Genomic DNA, 20,802 nt, shown 5'->3' with positions numbered 1-20,802 from the left:
CCATGTCCAGGCTGCCTTATTATTAATTTCCTATGTGCCTTTGTCAACTGCCCCATTCAGTCCTTATTTAAGACTCTTTGCTAAGTTAAGAAATCACTGTGCTAGATGGAGTCTTTGTTCAGATAGGCTTTTGCCCAGAAGCGTCTGATATCAAAGAGTTAAAGCACTAAATCTAATGTTATCAGTTCAGTGGCCTCTCCCATGCCACTTTCAACAATAATTAACAGTGCTGTTTCAAGGAAGATTTTAAAAAAATGTGCCTGTGTAATTGCATTGGATTAGTGCAGCCAATTTAGTTTGTTTAGGGCTATAAAATTCAAGTATTTTAGGAGCTCTTCAAATTTTTAAAAGGTCAATTGGGTATAAGCTTCTGAAAAATTGACTTACCTTTGCTTAAAATAAATGCTGTCTTTTTACTTGTTCAATATTTTGTCTTGAAAATGTCACCTTGAACAGTATCTTGTAAAATAGCTTTACTTTTCTGCAGTTTTCAGTGCAATGCGTTCAGCAGCAAAGTGGGAGCTATAAGCAATATAAACTAGAGTTCAGACCCTGGTTCCAGGACAAACCTGGCATTTGACCTTGGGCAAGTCACTTAACTTCTTTGTAGCTTACACTGTAGCTTTGGTCTGTAAGACAACAAGCACAACAATTTCATCCTTTTCTGTAAAGCACTTAGAGAGTTGCGATCAAAGGGGCACCATGTTTCAGTGGTAAACAACAGCTACGGCAGAGTTAATGCCTTAGCTTTATACACAAAGAGAAGCTCTAACTCTTAGCCTGGGAACTGAATACACAGCAGCTATACATACTTTTCTTTCAAAGTAAGTTAAAGTTTAACTTGGTGAGGAACAATTCCAAGAACAACTTGCTGCAATGATTTAACTGATAATTGCCTCATTAGGGAAATAATTACACAAAGGTTTCTGTTTTGTTTAAAGATTCAAATAATTGGTCAAAGCTATGAAAGTTAGCATTGATTTCACGTTTAATACAATGGCTGCTGTTACATTGTTCTCCTCCACCCTAAATTCATCAGGATACTAGGTATTTTATTTTACCTGAATAAAAGGACTATATTTCAACCACTGCTGCTTAATATTCCTCTTGTAAAGCTGCATTACCTGATTGCTTCCTGTTTAAAAGGAGGCAGTGAATATGCAAATTTTCCCTAAAGAAGAGTAATGTTAAAGCTTATTGGCCCAACTCTCAGAGTAAGTTCCTCAAGCTCTTCTTCACAGTAGCATTCTCACTTGGAACTGTTCCATCTTTACGTTGGAAATAGGATTTAATAAATTAATGTGAAACATAAGGATGAGGAAAAAGAAGAGCGACTCCATCATCTAGATTTAGGCATCTGCCTCTATATAGAAATAAGTACCTGCTATGAATTGGAAGAAGGAAGCTCTGAATGGGCCTCTGGAGGCTGTGTTGATGGTATAGAATGCCTTGGCTCATTACTGAGCTACAGAAATGGAATGCCTAAAGATACACTGTAAATCTCATCTTCCTAAAGTGCATGTTGTGCAGTAGTACCTTGCAGAGCTAGTGTAAGAAACAGCAACCACACCCATAGTAGCGCATGCTTTAAAGGTATGCATATGAGTTACAAGAAGTCAATGAGGTTGAAAGAAAGTGTGGTTTAAAGCCTCTAGCTTCAAATTCCAGAGGACAGCAGTTGATGGAAGAACTGGAGAGTGGCTGCACAGCAGCGCTACGGGACGCCAAGAGTAGTCAGTTCTTTAACCAGCCCAAAATGCAGTTCTCTGCCTCTAAAGGTAATCACCTAGAAAAGCTGAGAAGGTGTTTTCCACAAAGTCTCTTCTGAATACTATTAATCTTTCTTTGTTATTTCTTTTGAGTGTGCAGCCTTCAGTGTTACAGTGGCTCCCTGCTGTGTGTCTGCACAAATGATGGGATATTCACCGGCAGCCATGGGCCTATAGGAAATCACAGCCAGTCCTGTTTGTTTTAGTGATGTATTTATCTTAGTTACTTTTAGAAAGAGGTTGAGTCTTTCCAATAATACTTATTTTTGACAAAAGGAAAGTATGTTTGTGATAACAGGTTTATCCTTGGTTTATCTCTGGGATCCCAAAGATTTCCCGTGACTGAAAAATTACAAGCCTATTTATTAAGCTGGAGGTGTTCTAAAGTGACACCTTGTATTTACTTGAGCTTCATGCATCAACTCAGTTTTCTTACATTACAAGTGATTTTCTTATCATTGGAATATTTTAAAGTAATGCTCATCGCACAAAATCTTGAAATGCACAGATGTCAAAAGCTCTAAGAGTCTTTTCCTGCAAGATGAAATAATTCCTAAGAGGACTCTTCTACTTCAAGAGAACACATTTTGGATAAGATGGTAAAAAATAACTTCTTAACCTGTTTTCCTTAAGGGTAGAAGCACAGCACTCAAATCCAGGCTGAACTCCACAGATTCCCTACTGGTCACAAAAACAGATTCTCTTCTTACTCTGAACTACAGTAGAGAGTTGATAGCTGAGCTATCGTATTGCAAAGTACAACCAGTTGCATTTCAGCAGTAACTGACAAATACATTTGTCTTAGAATTTTAAACAGTGTTATGCATGATTTTTTGACGGTGTTATGGAAGCCTAAGACTTTATGGATTTAATGATGCTTCAGTTGCTCAGTGCTTGGTGTGCTCATTTTGATGGACAACTGTGCTAGTTTTCATAAGGCCTGCTATAATTAACATTCAGATGTAATTTGAATCATGTGATGAGTAGCTGAGAAATAGTAAATGACAAGTGATATGGTATACTTAAAACCAGCTGACAGAGATGAAGTTTGCCCAGTGGCACTTTATGCAGTAGATTAATTAGCCGAGAGACTAAAGAGGAAATCTAGATTAATCTGTTCTCCTTGGTGAGCCTTGGAGACTGTCCAAATTACTACAACTGCAGTTGCTGAGGTGTAGAAATGCTGGGGCTTTGCTGTGGGGAAAAAAAACAAAAAACAAACAACAAAACAAAACCCAAACACCCAAAAAACGAAGCCTCCAGCATAGTTTCTATCTTGTAGACTTGTGAACAAAGTTGAATGGAAGATGCCTGTATTTCAATGGAGAATAACCAATAAGTGCAGACACAGGCAGTCTCTCTCAAAGATGTGACAAGTAACACCAAGAAATAAAACATTGACTGCAAAGTGCAGACAAGAAAGGCTGCCAACCTAAGTGTATCCAAACTCTAGTAAAAGAACCCACAACTATATAGTGTTTTTTACACTGAAAAGGTGTAAAAAAACCTACAGTGTTTTTACACACACACACGGTATAACTTGCCCAGCACCACAGGAACATCTGTTAGGACAGGGGCCAAAATCAGTCTCAGAAGACACGGTCATATTCTTACTGTGCTCATCAGCTGTGCCCTTTTGAATAAGACTATTTGAAAGCAATAGGTCTTTTGAACAACTTAAAGGTGTACAAACTGCATTTGTGTGCTCCTGTGAAGTTAGTGCGTGCATCTGCTTCCCTGAACTGAGAATTAAAATACCAAACCAAATCCTTTTCCTTCAGCAGCTTTTTATGATGGCTATTTAAAACAGTCATCTTTTGGTACCCAAGGCAGCAGACAGAGATAAGTGCTGCCTCCTCTTTCCCCTGCCCCATAGGGATAGTGGTAGAAGTAGTAGCAGAGTGCAGCTGTTTTCTAGTCAAATATAAGTATTCAACACCTGCTTGTCCCTGCTGATCATGGGGAACTTTAACATGTTCACTTAGCAAACTGGGTCGAGACTCCTTACTCCTTCAGTAACCGCACAGTGGGAATGTCATTGTGCACACTGCCAAATTCCTCTGCTGCTCACAGTGATGGAGTTGGGAACAGCAACAACAGCTGAGGAAATGGGTTGTCTTTGCACTTGGAAAAGTAAGGATCACCTTTCAGATTAGCTTCAGTGTAGAACATTGAACCTTATGCTCCAGGTAATTAACTGTTTGAGCATTTAACTGTAAGTTAAGAATCCTGACAAGATAGTCATACATTTAGAATTGCATGCAATGATCTAGCAAAACCAAAAGCAGTTAAAGATAAGAAGAATCCTTTACCCAGCATTATTAATCTGCATGATGATGTGTGTGAAGCAATGTGGCAGGATTATTAATTATCCCACCTTTGCAAGTGGGATAATTATGCAAACTAGGATTGCATTACAAACATAGTAGAACTAATTGGCTCAGAATGTTTTGGTGTTTTGTTGTGTTGGGTTTTTTTCATTTGTTATTAAAAGCTCACAGAGGTGTCTTTCTGCTTCTGCAACATAGTATCATAGGCTTACCTAGGGGTAATTATATCTGAGCTTCCTTAATACTTCCTTCACTGTAATCACAGCTGGCTGAACCACCTCATTTGTGGTTTCAGAGAAGGTTGTAGGATGAATTTTAAAAAGGGGATGTACAATACCACTATGACAGTATGTCTGAGACTGCTAAAAAAGGAGAGGCTCCGTTTTTCTGTCTTGCTGCTTTAATTCCCTTTTAACATTTTTTCAAAGTGCCTCTGTACAAATAATCCTCCTGAGAAGTTCAGTAAAGTGTAATATACAGGTCCCTAAATGCATGTTGCATACATGTTTCTGGGAATGAATTAGTGTGGAAATTCTTGTTTCAAAATACTTCTAAGCTTCATCTTAGTGAATTAAAGATTTTTTTTTTTAATAAAAGAATGAATAGAAGAAGAATATTTTTTTTTAATAAAAGAATGAATAGAAGAAGTGTAACATTGCTATAAATGTAGCCTTGCAGCTCCAAAAAGTGTCTTCAAGCACCTTTTGTTCCTGCATAAAGGTCTCTAGCTTCCTTGAAGCTTCAGTCCTGTGCTTGAGCTCTGGGAATACGAAGAGTAATAATTAAGGTTAAAAGCTTGACTGGCTTGATGGTGCTGTGTAGATGCAAAAAAGATGGGACTAGAATCCTGAGAAGTATTATAAACCATTTACACTACCCACTTTTCATTTCTCTTGTCCAAGCCAAGTAAGCCAATTTTCCTTGCAGCAGCTGGTTATTCTGTTTCAGTCTGCCAGTTCAGTTGGAGAGCCCCCTCCTCTCCAAAAGGAAGTGAGTGGGGAGACACGAAGACAGCAGCCAGAGCTGGGGAGGCAGCCCTTCTTACAGAGGAATCTCCCTGGCTCTTTGCCACTGTGTTGGGGCCTCTACAGGCACCTCAGTTCATCACTTGGAAAAAAAAATCATGGACTAGCATAGCAAATAAATTGTGCAGCTTCCTTTTTCAGATGTTGTTGAGTCAAAACACTTGCAAAAACTGCTTCCCTGGGACAAACAAACATTCAAATGAGGAGCTTAATTCCTTACAGTTACTATTTCTCACCTGAAGAGTCTTGGCCCCCCTTGAATCCATTTCTACAGGCAGAAGGTGGAAGTACCTACAAGTAACAGAATTTCCTGACAAAAAAAAGTAATGCTTTTTGACAGTGTTGCAAACTCTTCCTAAAAAGCCTGTTATTTTAAAAACATTTCTAATATAGTAGATTGCTCGTACTTTTAAAAGATTATCAGGAGGACTTAGAAGTGACAAGTCCTGGTGTGAAAAAGGAGAGGAAAACAAGGAACAAATGGCTATCTCTGGAATATTGTTAGATATCTGGAGGAGCTTAATGCTGTAAGATTTTAAGTTTGGGTGAAAATTTCTGATATTTGAGCTCAAGCCAATGCAGAAATCAAACTCAAAAGATTGAAGACAAAAAATTTTAGATACAGTGTAAGTCAAAAATTATTTTCACCTGCTGAATTATTCAGAAACTGGCTTGACTGTTGTTAAGTTTCTTGTGCCCAGTAGATGTCCCCAAAGTATGCTGTTCCAATTCAAACCACTTTTGCTGTTTCTGAAGAGAGTTGGGTTAACTGGAAGATTTGTTAAGATGGGTGGTGGTTGGAGGTGTTTGTGGATAAATGGGCAGGTAGCAGATGAAACCATGGCAGGCAGAGGGGTATTGCATGGAATAAGAGCAGTATGATACTGTTTTGAGTAAGGAAGTGACCCTTCTCCTCTGGTAAGACTGCCACGTGCTTTATAAAGTCTTCCATCTCTCTCCTAACTCTTCCCCAGGACATTTGCCAATTATAATGAAAAGTGTGATTTCCTGCACAGTGTGTTTTTTTAGTGTTGCTATATACAGGATTGGGTAATGATGTTAGCTAACTGCAGCAAAGATGGGGGGGGAAGCTTCAAAGTTTAAGCAGAGGAGTATTCGGTACAGACTGGGGCTTCCAAATAGCAAAGCTCCGGTCTCAGGCAAATTCCTTTTGCCTTAGCTGCATCCTCCAGAGATTTAGAGTGGTTCAAGGAGATGCCATGAGATACAGTTATCTCATTTTTCCAAAGAGTTTCCTTTTGATTTAAAATGAAGCAGCATTCTGCTTAAGGGTAGTAAAGGGCTTTGAAATATGAGCAGGAGTATTAAATCCTAAGTATTTTTATTTGAAGGACCAAAAAGAAAGAGGAAAATGGCAGAATTACTCTAATAATTTTCATAAATTTCTTTCAGTGAAGACAGTTTTATTTTTTCCTTAGTAAGGTAGAAAGAGGTCATCTTGCTGAAGCCCCTGGAGCATAGGAGACGTGGGTTAACTTCAACTTGTTTTCTATGACTTTGGGAACAAGGTTCAAGAGGGAGACTTTAAATACAGTTTATAGGAGAAGAGAAACTTAGGAAGGGTCTTTTTGAGGAAAGTGAGTGCTCAGACAAGTTTTTTCCTTAATGTTTTCATCTCCTGGCCTAACTAGTTCAGATCAGGTCTCTCTTCTAATCTTTGGCTTCTCTTGAAGCAACTATAGCTATTCTTCTTTTCTGTTCTATGAACAGAAAATTATCCAGTGTTACGATTGTGTTGCAAAGCTCATTCAGCTATGCAGGCTGCTTATCAGAGCTTGTTACACCTTGCAGTTACACTGTATGTCCTGGCTACTATCAAAAAGGCGTTTTTTTCTCTCTTATTTGTTGTTTCTTTTCATTCCCTTAAGGACATCTGTAAGGCTTTCAAGTTTGTTTCATTTTGTGGAGATATTGAAGAAAACGGACTTTTCTTCTGTATCCTCATTTCTAGAAGGAGGAAGATGCAGGTATTTCTGTCAGACCACAGTCCTAGCTTGTCATACACTTTTTTTTTTTTTTTCTGTGTTGAAGTTTCACATGGGTTGACAGAGAAAACTGAGTCCTGGCCAGTACAGTAGGTCACGTTATTTTTCTTTTGTGTTTTGCATAACTCTGTGACCTTCATGTGTCCTTAGAAGCCAGTCAGGCTTTAGTGCCTCTGGCAGCACTTCTCTCACCCATAAATAGCAAGCCAGCAATTACGGAAAGCCATGGTAATTTGAATTGGTAATATAGGCTTGGTATATAATTCCACAGCCACCCAAGAGACTAAGCGCTAATGATTTTCTGCAACTATCTCATGTTTTGTTATCACTTCTGTAAATACATTCTACATTATTACTTTGATTAGTTAATTTTCATACGCAGGTGAATTTTGGATGCCTTGTGTCATTTTTCATGTGGTTCTCAGGAACCAATTGATCAGGTGCTCTTGGGAGCATGTCTGTCATCAGCAGCTAATGTTGCACTTTATACAGCGCTGATGAGCCACACAGTAAAAGTTGAAGAAGGCCAGGTTTCTGGAGGTGTGATTCTTCTCTATGTAGCAGTAACATCATTGCCAATTTTTGCCAGAACTGGTCTCCTGTTGAATATGCCCATGTGCAGTAACACTCTATTTCAGTAAGAATTCTGGGGGCATATGTCAGTCACACCCAAGGCCTGTCATATTCTTGCACGTGTACTGTGCCTTATGTTGCTTTTTGAGGTGTTTGTACAAAACTTTCTCTGTCTTTTGGTATAAAGGCATGCAAGGATGATAACTTCATTTTAAGCCTTTTAAAGCAAAGAAGTCCCTTCTTGGAAGGACATTCCAGCTCCATTTCTCTGTACAAGGACATGGAGGACGAACACATGCTGACAGGGTGGGTATGAATGTTCCTCCAGAACATGTCTGCATGCCTCTGCATTAGTTGTATCTTATTTTCAGTCTTTCTCGTTGCAATATTATTTATATGACCTTCAAGTTCTCTCTCACATTTCAGTTCTGCTCCTTGAGCCCTGTCAAAGCTCTGCAGCCTTTCATTCTACTCTGTTCTTGCCCTTTCAGTATGCTGCCAATAGACACTTGGCCCTGTATTCCTTCAGGAAACGGAAACTTTCTTTGAGGGGCAAAAAAAGCACCAGGAACAGATTTTAAACAACAGAGTAGTCTGTAATAGTATTTGATCCCGTATGGCATATTGGAAGGACATATTGAACTCTCTTCATCTAGGAGAATGTGCCAGAACTGTAAAAAATGTTTAAAAATATTGAGCTTCAGTCATAACAGTGAGAATGTCCTGCTGCTTCTCCCTACTACAGCTGATAAGTTAAATGCATTTAGTAAACTTTTAAAAAATATTTGTAGAGTTAATGACAAAGGATCTCTGCAGTAGCCTGAATTACTGGGCAGTGGAGAGCTAAAAATTTACCTTTCCATGCCCAGTCAACCTGTGCCATTAAAGATATCTGAGAATTAATTTTGTATACTTTTTTTCTGCTCCTTTATTGTATGCATTCTCTAAATTTAATCCAGAACCAAGCACCCTTTCAAAAATAAATAAATCTGATGTTAGTGTTTTGTTTCACAGATGTGACAGATTCTTCTTTTGAGCTGTGATTTTTTGTTTGTTTTCTCAATACAAAATCAAATAATTTTGATAGTAGGAATTGAATCCTTCATATCCATTCTCAGTTTTTCTGGCCTTTTTTCATCAAAATTATTTTTCAAGACCCTGGGTTCATCTGGATGTATTTCTCTTCTCACAAAAGAGGTAATTTGGCTGTTTCAGCTCTTGAAGATAGGGTCACCCCATAGAAATGGGCCTTGCTATACATGTTTCCAAGCATGTGCAAAATAATTAATTTTCTTCCAATTTTTCCAAATGCTGGAGATTTTAATGCTAACATGTCTTCTGCACTTTCGTGTTTTGTTTTTTTTTGTCAGCTCCTAGCAACTGGCTTTGTGAGGTGTATTCTGAAGTTCTTTGCTCTGAGACTTTGTTTTTCAGTTTCCTTTCTCAGAGGTGCTTCTCACTGAATGTTTTCTTTCTCTGCTGAAGGAGCCAACAGCTTAACAACCTTCCCCTTGGAAAAACCTGTCCCTTTAGCCATCTGGTCTCACCATGAGTGCCTGATGCATGATTAAGGAATCCATCACATCTGACTTAATTTAGTCATAAATACATAGCTGTAAAACATTAAAAGGGCTTTTCTGTTACTGAATTTCCAGCAGTTTCCTTTCTGAAACTTGGTTCTGCTGGTGTCATGATGCCACTGGCACTGACTCCCTAAGCTGGCTGGTGGCTGAGCCTGTCACAGGGATGATCACTCCATCTCCTCTGGGAATCCCACTCTTCCTACTGCAGCTCCACCGGTGGGCAGTCCCTGCTGCCAACAAGGGACAGCCACCCTGTCCTCCTCCTGCAGCCCCCTGTGTGCACAGCCCAAGGCCTCCAGCTCACTTTGGGGCTGCAGGGACTGTTTTGGTAAGCCTCTTCTCTCTCACAGTATGCAGATGCTGTTGGCCTTCCCTGACCCAACACTTACTGTATTTGTGCAGTGGTTCACTGATGAGTGTAGAACAATTCTTTCATTGTTTTAAAGCCAGTCATGTACAAAGTAGTTATGAGTGCAGTGGGTGTGCAGAGGAAAATGGTTTAATAGGGTACAGAGGTGTACAACAGGGAAAATTAAATTAGCAGCATGTGATTAACTGCATAAGACAAAGGCCATAAAAAGAAATACAACTTGTCTACGAGACTTCTTTGTAACTTACAGCATTTTCTGTGTTGTAATAGAGGAGTCTTTTTAGAAAGCTAATTAAAAATGTATCTGTAACGATATTTTTTGGAAGTCCTTAGAAAGGTTTGAGTGCTAAGATTTTGAACATGTGCTGGAAGAAGAAAATAATTTTAAGGAATAGACTTCTTTCGAGCAGTCCTCTTGGATTCCTTTTTGAAAATGTTAAAGCCCTGCAGTCTGGTTTTCCTGAGCATCTTGTAATAGCTTTGCATGGCATCACAGCACAAGTCTGAATTTGAGATATTAAAATGCACAGTTATTAAATGGAAAATATTTGTTGTGTAACTCTTCTTCTTGTTTTCTATAAACCTCTTTTTCCTTCCCTTTGCTGTCCCATGCTGCTTCCTCTCACTTCACTCAAAATATGCATATAATCAGCATATGATTTAACACGTGACTTAAGTATGCAGAAAATTAATGACTTCTTGACAAAATGTCCCTACAGAAGAATGGATACAGAATGCAAGAACTGGTTCATCTTCAGCTGAATAATCTCTGAGGACATTTGTCTTCCCAGCCTGCGTAGGAGCAGCTGCATGAGGTGGTAACAAATGAATGGCAGCAGCTGTGCCCAGGCAGGCTGCTCAGCAGGACCTGGTGGAGGTGCCTGGGCTGGGGCTGCCTGGGTGCCCCCAGGTGCCCTAGGCTGCTGCTAAATGAGTGGGTGTTCTCTCTTACCTTCCTAGTGCCAAAAGCTCTGGTGGTATCATATGTCTCTCAAAGGAGATAGTGGCATTTCTAAACAGCAGAATAACCATCTCCACTACAAACACTACTGAGATCCTCTGTGAATACAACTGAGATACACAGAGCTGGTAAACCTTGGAAACATGCAAAGGAATAACAGCGTTTCCTTTCCCCTATTTGCAAAGGAACACACAATCCCTGATAAGAACTCTGTGCCAGAGAGAGATAATTAGCTGCAGCAAAGTTGAAGGTTTGATGGAACACTTGCTGGGGATTTGCAGAGTTGTCTGGATCTCCCTGTCCCTGATAAAAGACAGAACACTTCTCAAGGACAGAAAACTAAAGGACAGTGTTTGTATGTGGGAAATAGGGAGTCCACAGTTGCCTGAGAGCAGCAGGATGGACAAGGTAACTTCTAGAAGGGGGATTGCCCTGTTTGCACCTGACACTACTTCTTGATCACCATGTTTAAAATCACCAATGCTGGACCTTAACCCATCACAAACTTGCCAGTCTTTTTTTGAGCCCAGCAATCTTTTTGGTCTCCACAATATCCCAGAACAGAGAATTTTAAAATTGAATCATAAGGTACATAAACAAGTACCCTTTTCTATTATTTTTAAACTGAAGTGTGATATCATCACTAGGTTTTTCTTAATTTTGTATTATGATTATAAAAAAACAATCCATCCTTGCTTTCACATTTGATAGTCATCTCTTGGGGAAAAATGCAGTTTATTTTTGGAGGAAGGGAGAAAATTAAGAAGTTCAGGAAGCTCCGCAGTCTACCTCCACCAGTCATTTTCCAAAATGTACCAGCTAAAACAGTCCTGCAGAAGCTAGAAGGTGCAGAGTCCAATACATCTGAGCAACACCAAAAGCACAGCTCTTTCTGCTTTTTTTGTTTGTCTGTTTGTTTTTGTCAAGCTATGTGTCCACGGAAAAGGCCACAGAGAGAGTAACCTCTTCCTTCCAGCACTTTGCTGTATGGTCAGGGGAGCCCTGTGACATGAGCCACAGGAGGGATTGCCCAGGCTGTGCAGTAGTTGTCCAGCTGTCCCTTCCTGCATCTGCATTTGCTGCAGAGGGGTAGAGAGCTGGAGAGAAACGTACTGTGACCCACCAGCTATAACCAGCCAATGAGCAGGGTGAGGCTGGAGTGGGGACCTTCAGAGGGCTGCTGGCAGCTAACATGAGAAGATGTGGAAGGATTTTCTGTCTCCATAGATGTGACAGGAGAAAAAAAATGACATGAAGGAGGAACACTCATTACCCAACGGCTGACAAAGCGCTGAAATCTGAGAAATGTTTGCTTGCCAAATGAACAAAAGGAACATGATGGTGGTTTTATCAAGTTGTTTTTTTTTAAGAAGAACCTCTATTCAGATGAAACTAGTACTCCTACTTGCTGCTTTGCAATAGTATTCATGACTGCTTCAAAAGCCTGTCTCTTCTGTCAGATGCACAGAATCTAAATAGTAGTGGTGCATTTTCACAACAGAGAATCATTAGATATTAATGGAATTAATTTGTTTAAGGACTATGAGGGCTGGCAACTGTCACTGTGATCAACATTTGATTGTCATCTCTTTGGGAAAAATACAGCTTATTCATCTCAGAAAGGAAGAAAATCATAGAACTGCATTTTTTTCAGGTGCAAAATAAATAAAAAGATCGAAGTTAATTCCACGGTTGACAGGAACATCAAAGAGACCTTTGCACCTTCTTTTCACACAATCACAGAATCCTCACGCTTGGAAAAGACCTCTAAGACAACAGAGTCCAACTGTCAGCCCAGAAAAAAAAAACACCCACTAGTCCCCACTAGAGCATGTCTGGAAGTGCCACATCTACACATTTTTTTAATACCTCCAGGGATGGTGACTCAACCACCTACCTGTGCAGGTGGTTCCAGTGCCTGGCCACTCTTTCAGTAAGGAAACTCTTCCTAATACCTAGTCTAAACCTCCCCTGATGCAACTTCAGGCCATTTCTTCCAGTGGCTATACTTACATCTTTTTTTCTGTGGCAAAACACTTTCTTAAGTCAAATTCAATCTTAAGCATTTAGACTTTATTCAGTGTTTAGGCTGGATACAAACTAACAGCAAAGTGAATGCAATATTGCTGTTGTATGGGTTTTTTCTTCCTTTTTTTTTGCCCCTCAAATCTGAAGCTATTTGAAAAGAGCCATGTTATGCCACACCACTTTGAAAGGGACTACAAGGATTTTTTTCTTCTGATTTAACACACCGAATGAGAGTGGGGTTTGTATGGGGTTTTTTTTGTTGGGTTGGTTGGTTGGTTTTGGGATTTGTGGGGTTTTTTTGTTTGTTTGGGGGGTTTTGTTGTTTCTTTGTTTGTTTTTGAATTTTTCTATATGAAACACACAGATAGTGATCTATCAGTCACACTAAGAGACACGTCCAATTGAGGCAAGCTCCAAAGAATGTCCTCCGTGTACATCAAATCCTGACAACTAAATAGAGTTCTTAATCTTCAGATTCAGATATTTTTTTAATTATTATTATTTTTTGTGTCCAGATTTTTATGAATTAAGACTGTGCTTGGTTTGGCTCTCCCCACAGCAAGACTGGCATCACCAGTCTCCCTGAGACAAAGTGATGTCACTATCACACTGTTTTGCAGAGCTGCACCTGGCAAAATGTGGCTTGTATGTGTGTGCACACTAGTGCCCATGCTCAAGATCAGGTTCTTACAGTTTGGTTCAGGGAAGTGTTCCTTTCCAATTCTTATCCCTTAATATTCTGGTTGACTTAGGCTTTCAAACACCAAATCTAAATTATTAATAGTGTGCTTTTCCTGCTATGTTCACAGAAGCACAGAATAGTTCCAGTTGGAGAAGACCTTTAAGATCATTGAAGCTAGCCATAACCTAACTCGACCCAATCCAGTGCTTAAACCATGCTCCTAAGCATCACATCTATACATCTCTAAAACACCTCCAGGAATGGTGATTAAACCACCTCCGTGGGCAGCCTGTTCCAGTTTTTAGTTACCCTAATGAATAAGTTACCGAGTGAATAAGTTTCTTCTAATACTTAATTTAAACCTCCCCTGACACAACTTGAGCCCATTTCCTCTTGTCCTATTGCTTGTTACTTGGGAGATGAGACCAATGCCCACCTCACTACACCCTTCTTTCAGGTAGTTGTTGCGAGTGATGAGGTCTCTCCTCAGCCTCCTTTTCTCCAGGCTAAACAACCCCATTTCCCTCAGACAGTTCTTATATGGCTTGCTCTTCAGCCCCTTCACCAGCTTCATTGCCCTCCCCTGGACTTGCTCCAGCACCTCAGTGTCCTTCTTGCAGTGAGGGGCCCAAAACTGAACACATTACTCGAGGTGCAGCCTCACCAGTGCCGAGTACAGGGGGACAAGCACTTCCCTAGACCTGCTGGCCACACCATTTCTAGTACAAGCCAGGATGCCATTGGCCTTCTTGGCCACCTGGGAACACTGCTGGCTCATATTCATTTACCTGTTGACCAGTACCCCTGGGTCCTTTTCTGCTGGGCAGCTCCCCAGCCACACTGCTCCAAACATGTAGCACTGCATGGGGTTGTTGTGGGATCCGACACCGGGCCTTGCAGAACCCCACACAACTGGCCTCGGCCCATCGATCCAGCCTGCCCAGGTTCCCCTGCAGGGCCTTCCTACCCGCAGGGAGTTCAGCACTCCTGCCCAGCTTGGTGTCATCTGAAAACTTACTGAGGACTCACTCCATCCCCTGGTCCAGATCACTGACAAAGATTTTAAAGGGAGCTAAACCCAACACTGAGCCCTGGGGACCTTGCGACTGCCTGGCAGCTGAATTTAACTCCATTCGCTACAACCCTTTGGCCTGCTCCTCCCGACAGCTTTTTACCCAGTGAAGCGTGCACCAGCCTAAACTGTATTTATCCAGTTTCTCCAGGAGAACGCTGTGGGAAACAGTGTTGGAGGCTTTACTGAGGCCCAGGTAAATGACATCTGCAGCCTTTCCCTCATCCACTACGTGGGTCACCTTTCACAGAAGGAGATTAGGTTTGTCAAGCAGGACCTGCCTTTTATAAACCCCTGCTGGCTGGGCCTGATCACCTGTTGTCCTGCATGTGCTGCAGAATGGCACTCAAGATGACCTGCTTTGTAACCTTCCCCAGCACCGAGGTCAGACTGACAGGCCTGTAGGTCCCTGGATCCCCCTTTAGGTCCCTGGATCCCCCTTTAGGTCCCTGGATCCTCCTTTAGGCCCTCCCTTTATCTCTGAAGTGGGCTGGTGCTTTTCTCCTTTGCCCTCAGTGGAGCCAAACCATGTGAGAGCACCTCTGCTTTCAAGCAGATTTCTTTGTAGCACCAATTTTCTTTTTAGTCAGTGAGTAAAAAGAAAATTACTCTTTTTACAGCTGAGGAGAAGGTGCTGCCAAGTAGTAATTCCTTAGTCTAATTGAAACAGTTGGGCTTAATGGCCTGTGAATCTGTTGGTGGTGGGCAGGGCTGACATGTGGCGAGGTCTTTGGGCTTTCTGTGCTTCTTGGAAGCTGGTGGGATTTACTTAACTTGCAGGAGTTTTGGTCTCTTATGAACCCTATGGAAAGGTATGAGGGCAGGTGTTTCTCTCTTGAGGCTTTTTGTGGCTTTGGTTTTTTTTTGCTGCTGGTTTATAGGTCCTCAAAGCCTGAGTTGAACCCACTAGGTATAGATGGGAGGTGTGTATGTTTTTATATCTTTATGCGTGGAGCTGTGTGTCATGTGTGTAAACACACACTATATCCACAGATTATTTTTTTTTTTAATCACCCAAAGTTCTGAAAGGTCTTCTGCTACAGCAGTGTAATATATATACAGTAGTAACCATATTTGCCTGTGAAATACCAAGTGGTGTTTTCTGAGTCAGACATCTCATCAAAAGGTAAGGTAACTTACTTAGTTTTTTCTCCCTTTACTAAGTTATTTTCTGTGATAAAAATAGCTACTGTTTATGGTTTAGTGTTTTACTCTCTTTAGTAATGCTGTAAACTAAAATGATAGGAAGGTGACATTGAGAGAGAGAGGAAAGTAGGACAGGGGGCAGAAGAGGAAGAGTGAAAGAATTAGCAGCTGCTGTCTCGCTTGAGAGTGTCAAGGGAGATGATGCACTTTAGCCAAAATTATTGTGCTTGTACTCACTTGAGTGGGCTTCATGTTGCTGCCTGGATCTACATGTGCTCCATATTGAACTGTGCTGGGTTCGGCTGATCCCTGCAGGGACCTAACTGCAGAATTCTGCATGTAAACACAGAGAAAAACACATGTTAAACTCTTATTTCTGTTCATTTCACCTTTCCTAGTTCAGGACCTTGTGCTAGTAGCAGACGTACGAGTCTTGACAAAAATGTTGTTGTAGACTAAGGCTTTAAATTGCTTGTGCTTTCTGTGCAGTGGAGCTGGCAATCCTCCAACCCTTTTTTGGGGGTCATGTCAACATGTTTATATGTTGTGTAGGAGAACGAATCTCAGCAGGATTGCTTAGGCGTTATTGCAATGCAAATGTTGAATTCTAGTTATGCTAGCAAGAACAAAAAGGCAATAGATGCTCTTTCACTTGAAATTAGAGCTCAACAGAGCTCCTCTCCTCAGCATGTGCATCACGTAACTGTTACAGCAGTGCAAATATTTCTGTGGAGAGAAGAGAAAAAATGAATATTCAAAAATCACTTTAGTTAAGCAGCTACTGTGGACTCTGGTCTTCCTCTCTGACTTGTTCCTTGAAAAACAAATTTTTAGGAAGCAGAGAAATGGAGAGATGACAGTCAATGTTTTTCCTCCAGGGTAGGAGGGAAAAAAAGTTAAACTTTTAAGCCTCTGCTTTCTTGAAGACTTTTTAAAATTGAAACACTGATAATATTTGTGAGGTAAGGATGTAGAGAAATGTGCACATATCTGGAAACAAATCAATTGAAATAGAATCAGAGTAAGGCTTACTAACTACAGGAGCACATCTAGTTTTTTCCCCCATTACCTCTGTGACTGCTCAAAGTTACTTTTCCTTTGAGAAACTCCAGCCAGCAACTCAAATAGAATCATAGAATCATAGAATCCTAGGGGTTGGAAGGGACCTCGAAAGATCATCTAGTCCAACCCCCCTGCCAGAGCAGGGTCATCTAGAGTACATCACACAGGAAGGCGTCCAGGCAGGTCTTGAATGTCTCCAGAGAAGGAGACTCCACAACCTCTCTGGGCAGCCTGTTCCAGTGCTCTGTCACTCTCACAGTAAAGAAGTTTTTTCGAATATTCACCTTGAACCTCCTATGCTCCAATTTGATCCCATTACCCCTTGTCCTATCACTGGTCAACACTGAGAAAAGCCTAACTCCATCTCCCTGACACTCACCCCTTACATATTTGTAAACATTGATGAGGTCACCCCTCAGTCTCCTTTTCTCCAAGCTAAAGAGACCCAGCTCCCTCAGCCTTTCCTCATAAGGGAGATGTTCCACTCCCTTCATCATCTTTGTAGCTCTGCGCTGGACTCTTTCAAGCAGCTCCCTGTCCTTCCTGAACTGAGGGGCCCAGAACTGGACACAATACTCCAGATGCAGCCTCACCAATGCAGAATAGAGGGGGGGGAGAACCTCTCTTGACCGACTAACCACACCCTTTCTAATGCACCCCAGGATGCCATTGGCCTTCTTAGCCACAAGGGCACATTGCTGGCTCATGGTCATCCTCCTGTCTACCAGGACCCCCAGGTCCCTTTCACCTACACTGCTCTCCAGCAGGTCAGCCCCCAACCTGTACTGGTACATGGGGTTTCTCTTCCCCAGATGCAAAACTCTACACTTGCCCTTGTTGAACTTAATCAGTTTTCTCCCCGCCCAACTCTCCAGCCCGTCCAAGTCCCTCTGAATGGCAGCACAGCCCTCCAGTGTGTCAGCCACTCCTCCCAGCTTGGTGTCATCAGCAAACTTGCTGAGGGTACATTCTATACCCTCATCCAGGTCGTTGATGAAGATGTTGAACAACACCGGTCCCAGTGCCGACCCCTGAGGGACTCCACTAGTCACACACCAACCAGATTCCGCCCCATTGACTACAACTCTCTGACTCCTTCCTTTCAACCAGTTCTTGATCCACCTCACTACCTGATCACCAAACCCATTCTTGATCAACTTATCTACAAGGATGCTGTGGGAGACGGTGTCAAATGCTTTACTGAAATCAAGATAGACCACATCTACCGCTCTACCATCATCCATCCACCTAGTAATTTCCTCATAGAAGGCTATAAGGTTAGTCAAACATGACTTACCCTTGGTAAAACCATGTTGACTGCTCTTGATGACCCCCATGTCCTTGATATGCCTAGAGACAGCGACAAGAACAAGTTGTTCCATCACCTTTCCAGGGATGGAGGTGAGGCTGACCTGTCTATAGTTACCCGGGTCCTCCTTCTTGCCCTTCTTGTAGACTGGTGTGACATTTGCTATCCTCCAGTCCTCAGTCACCTCTCCTGTTACCCACAACTTGCCAAAGATGATGGAGAGTGGCCTAGCAATGACCTCCGCCAGCTCCCTCAGCACCCTTGGATGCATTCCATCTTGACCCATCGATTTATGGATGTCCAGATTACGCAACTGATCCCTAACCCAATCTTCATCTACCATGGCAAACTCCTCCTTTATCTTGACTTCTACTGGGGCTATATGAGACTGGGGCTCACGGGGAAAGCCTGCAGGAGTAAAGACAGAGGCAAAGAAGGCCTTCAGCACCTCTGCCTTCTTTATATCCTCTGTCACCAGGGCTCCCACCTCATTCAACAGTGGGCCAATATTGCCTTTAGTGTTAGTTTTGTTAGCTATGTATTTGAAAAAGCTCTTTCTATTATCCTTAACCTGGCTTGCAAGGTTAAGTTCCAAGGAGGCCTTAGCTTTCCTAATTGCCTCCCTACATTCTCTGACAACAGTCCTATATTCCTCCCAAGTGACCAGCCCCTCCTTCCATGATCTGTAGACTTTCTTTTTCCACTTAAGTTTGCCCAGCAGTTCCTTTTTTAACCATGCAGGTCTCCTAGCTCCCTTACTAGATTTCCTAACCATTGGGACACTCTGATCCTGTGCTTGCAGATGTGGTCCCTGAATGTTGACCAGCTATCTTGAGCCCCTTTACCTTCTAGCACCTTGTCCCATGGGATTTCCCTTAACAGTTGATTGAGGAGGCCAAAGTTTGCCCTTCGGAAGTCCAGGGTTCTCGTCCTGCTGGGTATTCTGTTCCTTCCACACAGGATCCTGAACTCCACCATCTCATAATCACTGCAGCCAAGGCTGGCGTTGACCACCACTGCTTCAACAAGGCCCTCCTTGTTGGTTAGTACAAGATCCAGCAGCGCTCCTCTTCTAGTCGGCCTGTCCACCATTTGCATTAAGAAGTTATCATCAATGCACTGGAGGAACCTCCTAGACTGTGAAAGGCTGGCTGTGTAAGTCTTCCAGCAGATATCAGGGTAGTTAAAATCTCCCATAAGGACTAGGGACTGTAGTTGTGAGGCTGCTTTCAGCTGCCTGTAGAAAGCCTCATCAACTTCCTCGCCTTGATCAGGAGGTCTGTAGTAGACCCCCACAACAGTATCACCCACACCAGCCTGCCCCTTAATTCTTACCCACAGACTTTCAACTTGCCTCTCATCAGCCCCTGCACAAAACTCAATACATTCTAGCTGCTGTCTCACATACAGAGCAACTCCACCACCTTGCTTCCCCACCCTATCTTTCCTAAAAAGCACATAACCATCCATGGCCATCCATGGCCACATTCCAGTCATGTGAGCTGTCCCACCATGTCTCTGTTATTGCTATCAGATCATAACCCTTAGCCCGCATACAGACCTCTAACTCTTCCTGCTTATTCCCCATGCTGCGTGCATTAGCGTACAGGCATTTCAGGAAGCAAACAGAGCACACTGGTTTTTGTCAGCCTTAATAAGTGTACTTAGTCTTGAGTTCAGTTTTTCCACTGTTCTCTCTCTCTGTGTTGCTGACCCTAGTAGAGGGACAAATCTCAAATTACAAGTGGTGCTTTCTGCTCAGTGCCAGCTTTCCCCTTCTGAGCCCATCAGCAGCAGAGGGGGAGCCCAAACTGGGTGCCAGGAGCCCTGCCAGGGCGTGTGGCCAGGGCGTGTGGTTGGGCAGTGCCTGGGGGAGCTGTGTTTGGGCACTGCCAGTTAAACTGCTCCATGTGGGTTCATGCTGTATAAACAGGGTGGGTTAGTGCTTGGGTATTTGCTGGCAGACTGAACATGTGGTCTCTCCTCTGTTGGTGCCGTGCTTGCCCTCTCTCTGCGACTTGCCTGCAGGTGGTGTGGATAGCTGATGAGCCAGCATTTCTCCAATATTTTTTGTTGGTCTCCTAAATGCATATTTTATTAATCTTAAACTAGGTTAATGCACGCTGTCTCTCCCGTTCCCATCTGTGCTGTGTTCTTGGGGTTCTCCTGGCCTGGCTCTTGGTATGTTGTGATGCATAACCTTGTTCTATCAGAGCAGGTGCTCAGCTGTTAGCAGCTTCGCTCAGCTTGTTGGTTTCGAAACGACTTGTGGTCATTATAACTTCAAAAATTACTTGTGGAAGACATTTAAGGAAAATGCATTTGTTATGTTCTTGCTTCTTTCTCTGATGAATACAAACCCTTATTGTAGCTAAAAGGGAAAGTGGTAGATGTCTGAAAAGAAAAGGGATATTTCCTGAACAATTTGTTTTACTTGTCTTTCATAATCCCTGGGTGCTTAACTAAGAAGAAATACAAAAGAAAACCTTGTCCTTTGTCTCTGATTATTTTACCCTTATTGGTGAATGTTGTTTAAAACTGCATGACATCTGTTCTCACCTATAAGCTTACACTAAAGAGGATGAATTCTAATTTCTTGTCATTCTAGAGATGCTAGGAGATGGCTGCAAGGTTATATAAAACAATAATTGTACTTGTCAGTACTGAACTAATCAGTATTAGAACTAATCCATCAACTTTCAGTAATGTGTTACAGAAATGGATTCCAATTTGGCACAGTCTGTCTTCCTGAAGACAAAAAATGTTCCCCAAAAAGCTGAGAGTGTTAAGTCTTAATCAAAGTGGAGTTGTGTTCTGATGAGATTTAAATGCTATTACAGTATAGTACCTCTGTGACTACACTAAAGTAGCTGCTACAAAGCTGTG

Source organism: Apus apus, chromosome 3 (genome assembly GCF_020740795.1).
Source record: "Apus apus isolate bApuApu2 chromosome 3, bApuApu2.pri.cur, whole genome shotgun sequence".
NCBI lineage: Eukaryota > Metazoa > Chordata > Aves > Apodiformes > Apodidae > Apus > Apus apus.
The sequence above is the reverse complement of the archived record's forward strand: the minus strand, read 5'-3'. Positions refer to the sequence as shown.